Below are 7373 nucleotides of genomic sequence, written 5' to 3'. Positions count from 1 at the left end.
ATATAAAATCAATTACCTAGTTTTTAATTTTAAATTTGAATTTTTTGACAATTTTATATCATGTAGCCCAATCCAATTTAACACACACACACACACACACACACACACACACACACACACACACACACACACACACCCACACCTCATCCTCCAATCTTGCAACCTCTGGTCAAATAGAGAATAAAACATATCATTATGCATGTTGGAGTGTGTCACAGTTTGTCCAACAATTTATTCTTTGGAACTGCTACATTGTCATTGCTACATTTTGGGGACTTTTCAAGGAGATTCTTTTGTTATCCTATGTCTTGGAGATTCTGTAGTTTTGGATGATTAGTAGTGGACCCTTTAGGTACTACATAGACGGGATAGATGTGAGATGAGCCAATTCAAAGCCCAGGATCTGGGCTGACAGGTATCTGAGCTGATCAGCCCACGAGCCCAGACCTTCTGCGCAATCCCTCCTACCCTGTCCTACCTGGCCCATCCAATGCCACAGCCAGCAAGGGGCATAGCCAGTTCTCCTGCCCTTATGACTTTGGAGGCTGGTTCATATGTGTCCACACTATCAGGTCACAGTTCTTCTGTCCTTCCAAAGGGAGGTGCAGGACTGCTCTCCTGGGTGTTACAGAAGGAGAGGGGCAGGGTCATTTCTCCCACACATTTGAACCCTGTGAACCAAAATCAGGTTCCTTTTACATGTTGTGCTGTGACCTAGAACCTAGGACTAGGTAACCATATCACTTGAAGAAGCATAGCATTACCCATTGTGGTCAAAGTGAATATCATTTTAAAAGATTCCTTCTAACTTTTTCTCTAGTTTCAAGTTTCTGTTCTGAGACACCACAAATCCTCTAGCTTTATATGATATAATTGTGAAGCTTAGCAGGGTTTTTTTTGGAACACCTAAGAGTAGGAGTCAGGGGTGTCTTTGAGACACTGATCTATGAGTGTAGCAGAATATCATTAGATATCTTCTCATTGATTTTCTGTCATTCTTTTTTGTCAGTTTTGTTTGATACACTGTATATGTTATTATTAGCATAATTTACCCAGTCAGTGGAGAGATGAAATAACTGGAAAACACTGGCCAATCATGAAATCTCCTTCCCAGAATCAGTCTATACATGTCAGTAAACGTCTATTTAGTTAGAACAGCCAATCTGAAGCCTTAGGTTTTGTTTTTATTATTGATTGGAGGACTTGTGCTTAGTCTTATTGTGACTTCGCATGCCATGTCCAGTTGATAGCTCTAGAGACCAGCTCTTTTCAGAAGGCAAACTGAGAAGAGGTAGTAGATTTGAGAATGGACAGAGATGAGGAAGAGACAATGACAATAGGAGGGAGGGAAAACGGTAGTCAGAGGTAATCTACTAGAATAATGAATAATAAATTAATAAACTAATTACTTAAATAAATTATGAAAACCTCTTCTATAAAAACGCATAATGTCTTTTCTAGTACCAAGACATTATACTATGAGTTTTTGTGAAGAAAACCTTACCTGTAGAACCTTGGACCTTTTCTTTGCTGGAATAGATACAATATTTAACAGACTGCACTGGGTTCTGCTTTATACACGTGTAAACCCAGAAAGTTAGGGTGAACATGTGATGGTGCACCTGGACAAGGCAAAATGATGCTTCTGAATATTGTTGTTTCGATACAGACAGAAGACAAATTAGTGGAATGCAGAATGCAGCAGGTGTGAGATAAGGTGATTTGGAGAAAGGTCATGACCTTCACATATCCTGTCAGGATTGGAGTGAGTCATGGAGAAAGACTTTATAGTCTATGCCTTGAAGTATCTGCAACTCTAGGGTTGAATAGAGAAATCTGATGTCCTCGTGATAGGTTCTAGCAAAAAGTGACAGTGTGCCATGAAAATTCACTTGCACCCACCATCATTTTCAGCACTGCCATCCTATTTTGCCCTGGATACTACCAAAATATCTCAGTCCGATAGCTAGCATCATATTGATTTGACTTCTGTGTGCCCAGAGTCACACCGACACATTCTTCATGATGGATGCCTCCCTGAATTACATTTCTTCTTTGACATTGCCCTTAATCTTAACTCTAAGTTGGGAATAGGTTGAAGTCATTATGCAGGTGAAGGCCGACAAAATAACATGAGGCCTGTCATTGCACGAGAAGGAAGGGAGGCAGGAACAGAGGTTTTAGAAGGGAGGAGAAGAGGAGAGAGAGGAGCTGGAGCAAGAGAAGGAGCTGGGAAATGGTAAGATTCTTCCCTGTGCATAGATACAGGTTCTTATGACTATAGGTGTGTACAGGATTTTGTGCTGTCTAGATGGCCGAATTATGTCTTATCAATTGGATCAGAGGTTATTGTGTGGTGCATTCTTTCATGTGGCGACTTAATGGAGTCCACAATAAGAGAGCCACAATAAGAGATAGTGGTTTCTGTATGGCATGGCAGGACCCACCTCGAACTAGATGGGTAGAGAGATTGCTGCCGGGCTCAGAGAGTAGTCGTCAGCAGTGTGAGATGGGATGGAGCTTAGCAGGTGAGATGCTTTGCTGACTGAGGTGAACATACTCCGCAGATGCCATGTGTCCCGACATACAATGCTGGCACTAACACAGGATAAAAGAAAACATTTTTTAAACTATTATTCACTGCAACAGTAAGGTTTAGGCCTTCCATACCCAAAAATGTACTATTCCGATCTCTTGAGCTTTCAGAAGAATCTTCTCTGACACTACCCCTCTAGATGTTGTAAATTCTGTTAAGAATTTACTGGGGTTGGCAAACTGCTGTCATTCTCTATCAAGAGATGCACCAATGTGACCCATTACGGAGCTATGCACACTATTCGTCTCCTTAGGAACTTTCCCACCTTCAGAAATAGTGGCCCATCCTTTCATGTTTATTCCTCTGGATTATAGAAAAGTTTTTCAGGAAGAAGATAAGAATATATTTCATATTAGGAAACTTTTTTCAAATTGTGGTAAAAGTTTACGTGAGAAGCATAAAGTCACTATAGCACATTTAATCCAAATATTTTACCCTAAGATGAAAATAAGAGTAGTGATCACAATATCTTTCATATTGTTAAGATAAACTGGTCATTTCTGGAGATCCATCCACTTTTTGAGGCAGCGTCTTTCATTAGCCTGGAAATCACCAAGTAGACAAGATTTTCTGGCCCCTGAGTCACAGAAATCTACCCCTTTCTCCCTCTTCAGAACAATGGGATAAGTGCATACTACCATATCTGCAATTATTTTTTATGATTTCTGGGGATCAAACTCAAATCCTCATATTTAGAGAGCTAATGTGTTACTTAATGAACTTTTTGTTCATGTGCAACTTTTATCTTTATTGATCAAAATGTACATATTGTTCCTATATCTATTTATAGGTGTAGATATAGATTATAGATATAGGTTCAGGTATAAGTACAGATACATATAAAATATATAAATACTTATATGTTTGTTGCCTATATTTCTGTTTCTGTGATTTACTACTATAACCAAAACTAATTTATATTTTGAAGAGTTTATTTTCGGTGATAGTATCTAAAACTACGCAGGATCCATAGCATTGGAAAAGAGAGTAAGGAATCTGAAACACCAAGTCTCAACTGCAAACAGAAAGCAAAGAGAAACTGAAAGTAAGGTAGGAATAGAAACTCTTAAATCCATCCCCACCAACATATTTGCTCTTGCAAGCCTATGAATCCTAAAGATACCTAAATTCCCAAATATCATCACATCCTAGGACTTAAGGTAAGAAAATTAAAGTCTATATATACTACATTTCTCAATTAATCCCTTTTATTTGGACCATTGTTCCCTAGGCACATGGTATGTTATGATGCAAAATGCATTTAGTAGAACTCTAAATGTCCTCATAGTATTTAACAGTCTCTAATACTATTCAAAAGTCCAGAGTTTCTTCTGAAACCCAAAGCAATCTAGTAAATTTACCCCAGTGTAAAACCAGAACACAGAATTAGAATTATATACTTCCAGCACACGCTGGAATATACATCCCAATTCAAAAAAAATAAAAAAAAATAAAAAAAATAAAAAAAGGAAGAATAGAGGTATAGTGAGGAAATACTCAAACAAAGCAAGACTGAAATCCAAGAGGTCAAATACCTAATCATGTAAATCAATAGAAGTCTGGACATTTAGCATCATGGACTTAGATGGTTCTCCCCATTTAGTTTTGCTACTTGAAATATAAAGTCTCTCTAGGGCAGCTACGATCCATGTGTGCAGCTTTTCTTGGAGGTGACTTATGGATAAGGCATTTCCAATGCTTTGTGGATTCTACTGCAAACCAGACTTTACTTTCAAAACTTCAAACAACAATCTTTCATAGGCTTTTTCATGGGTATTCTCCTTTTAAATATCGCCTTACCTCAGTAGTTATCTGAAACTACAAAGGAAGACTCATAAACCCCATCACTATTGCCATCTTCCATACCTCCAAAACATGACGATGTCACTGACGAGTTGAGCTGCCACATTGTGTTGACCCCTTGGGCCTTAGAATTGCATGTGTAGAATATTTTGCCTTTGTAGAAGCAAATGACTTGGTTTATGGTTCTAAGAGAACTATAAAAGTGGAGGAGGCAGTCAGCAGATAGCCAGAGCAGGAACCTAGTAAATCCAACTCAAGTACACAGAAGAAACTGGAAATGGGACCAGAATACTAACATTCAAGGCTGACCCAAGTGACATTTTTTTTTAGCGAGACTACACTTCCTATAGGTTCCATAATGGTCCTAAACAATGCAGGAACTTGGACAAAGTGTTCAAATGCCTGATCCTATGGGAAATACTTTTATTCAAACTTTTTCAATATGCATCTACGGTTACAGTTCCAAAAAATGATAAATAATTTATAAATTTATAAATCTGATAAATCTCCTTAAAAAATTAGGATCTATAGATATTCAGTAGTTTAAAAGTTTGTGACCTCCCTGTGAACTCAGTTCCTGATGTTCAACTACCATAAGCTTTCTGAATGGCAGTAGTGGTTTTTAAAGAGTTACCGAAAAAGCATATGGAATGGTTCATCTGGTAAAGGTGCTGGCCGCAAGCCTGGCCTCCTGCATTCAATCCTAAGAAACCAGGTGACACAGAAGAGAAGTGACTCCTGCAAGTTGTTCTAGGAACTTCACTTTTTCACTTTGGAACACTTACAAGTGCACATAAATAGGAAAACAATATGTTTTAAATGTCCTTTTGTAAAACAGAAACCAAAAAGAACCCCATTCTGTTTTGGACACTAAGACACCGTAAGTTGTTACCATCTAGAGACAGAACATTGATCCTTATCAGATAAGAACTTGAATGCCCTGATTGTGGATATCACAGACTCTCAAACACTAAATATTAACCTCATTTTTTCTTTACATTTTTGTTTTGTTTATAGCTGACTTTTTATTTTTACTTCTTTTTTAAATTGCACTTTAAATTTACATTTTAAATGTTATCCCATTTCCTGGTTTCCCCTCCAGAAACCCACTATCCCACCCCATGCTTCTATGAGGGTGCTCCCTCAACCACTCACCTGCTCCCCCACCTCCATGCCCAGACTTTCCCCTACACTGGGGTATTGAGCCTTGAGAGGACCAAGGGCCTCTCCTCCCAATTTTCTGCTTGTAAAAGATCCTGAACAAAATGAGCATGTACTTACCAGATTATAAATCATGAGAATGACCAGAAGAAAGTACCCAGCTCTGGGTCTAGAGTTAGATAGGCCACAGTGAGGAGCAGAGTCTGGGAGTGAGCCAGAGATATCCTAAAGACAAAGATGCTCGGTCTGAGAACAACTAGAGTAGTAGACTTTAGTCAGACAACATGGCAGAGAAAGACTGTTTACAATAACGAAAACCGTGTACCAAAAAGTTTGGAACTAAGGAAAAACTGATGTTTACATAGGAAAAATAAAAATATAGCTTATGATATCCCAGCCAATTGATAAATTTGGCCCTGAAATATAAAATAATGCCTCCTCATACTAAGACTGATGAAAGCATTCTATACAATGGATCATGGAAATGATGGGGCGTAGGAGTGTGGAGTGGTTAAGCTGTAATCATAACATGTTCATTGTCAGTTGTGCTGCAGATGTGTGTCAGAGAGCGTGGGGACAGCCTGCACTAAGGTGGCAGTGAGAACCAGTAAATGATGTGACAGAATCAAGAGAATTGAGAGGATAGGTCCAGTATAGAATGGGATAGATGAATCAGTGTGAGGTACAGGCACACTCTGGGGACTCTAGGCGCCATGCCAGGGAGCCTGGTGGAGCGGACCAGCTTCATACCACTCTTACCTCTCAAGCCCTCCCTGCCTCGGATGTAAAATTTGCCTTCCCTTTGGTACAACACTAGAAATAGGGACCCAATCTCTCTGCTTCCTTATCATAATAAAATCTGAATATATGCCATCTTTTCAAGGTCTTTAAACACTCAATTTATTTTAAGTGACTTGCACTCTAAGGTAACTCATCAATTTGGAGGGATGGAGCTGCAATGATACACAGGAGATGGGCTACCAACTCACTAATATAGGAATATCAATATCAAGCAATAGTTGTAACTGTCATTTGCATAACTAAATTGGGTTCTAACCTGTACAAGAACTCCTTGAACGAGTAAGTCATTTGTTTTTTATGATTTTAAGCATGCTTTTAAAAATCTAGTTAGATAATTTGTGTTCTGCAGCTTGGTAGACTGCTAAAGGGATTTAGTGTTGACCCACTTACTTGTTCTAGCCAGTCCCTTATGAACAGACACTTGTAGTCTTACAGTTGTTGAACCAGTAACAAAATGTTCCAATTATTTGCATCTAAGTATTACACATATATTTTCAAATAATTTTGAAATTCCTTTGTCCCATAAATATGTAGTGAGCACATATTACATGCCAAACACACAGATGAAAGTAGCGAGATAGTCTATGAGGCAGAGCCAATTGGAGCCTGTGTCCCAGTGCAGCCTTTCAGTCTGGAATCAGGGAGCACAGATAGAAGAGGACGCAGACATAGCCAAATGTGCTACAGCCTGGGCTCAGTGTCCACCTGATTCTCTCACGCTGAAGCTCCTGTTTCCTAACACCGCCTCCAGAGGGTGACTCAATGCTGCACAGAAGACATACTGGGGACACTTGCCTGCCCTCTTGAGTGCCAACACCTTCTGTTCTCTTTTCCTTTCCCTGTGCTTCTGATTCACCTTTCTCTAGTCACTTTAATAGGACTGTTGTCAGAATACAGGACATCTGTCCAGTCTTCCTGTTCACAAAGCAATTAAAAGCATTTGAATTACAGCTCAAAATCTCAGCTGTCTATTCATTTTATTCTAATATTCTCAGTTATTGAACCAGATCAT

General features: G+C 39.0%; 1 protein-coding gene; it reads left to right on the top strand.

The window, feature by feature from the left end:
* LOC116900171 (cytochrome P450 2J3) overlaps positions 1-7373 on the top strand; it is a 326660-nt gene that overhangs the window by 68849 nt on the left and 250438 nt on the right.

Source organism: Rattus rattus, chromosome 1 (genome assembly GCF_011064425.1).
Source record: "Rattus rattus isolate New Zealand chromosome 1, Rrattus_CSIRO_v1, whole genome shotgun sequence".
Lineage (NCBI taxonomy): Eukaryota > Metazoa > Chordata > Mammalia > Rodentia > Muridae > Rattus > Rattus rattus.
The sequence above is the reverse complement of the archived record's forward strand: the minus strand, read 5'-3'. Positions and strand labels throughout refer to the sequence as shown.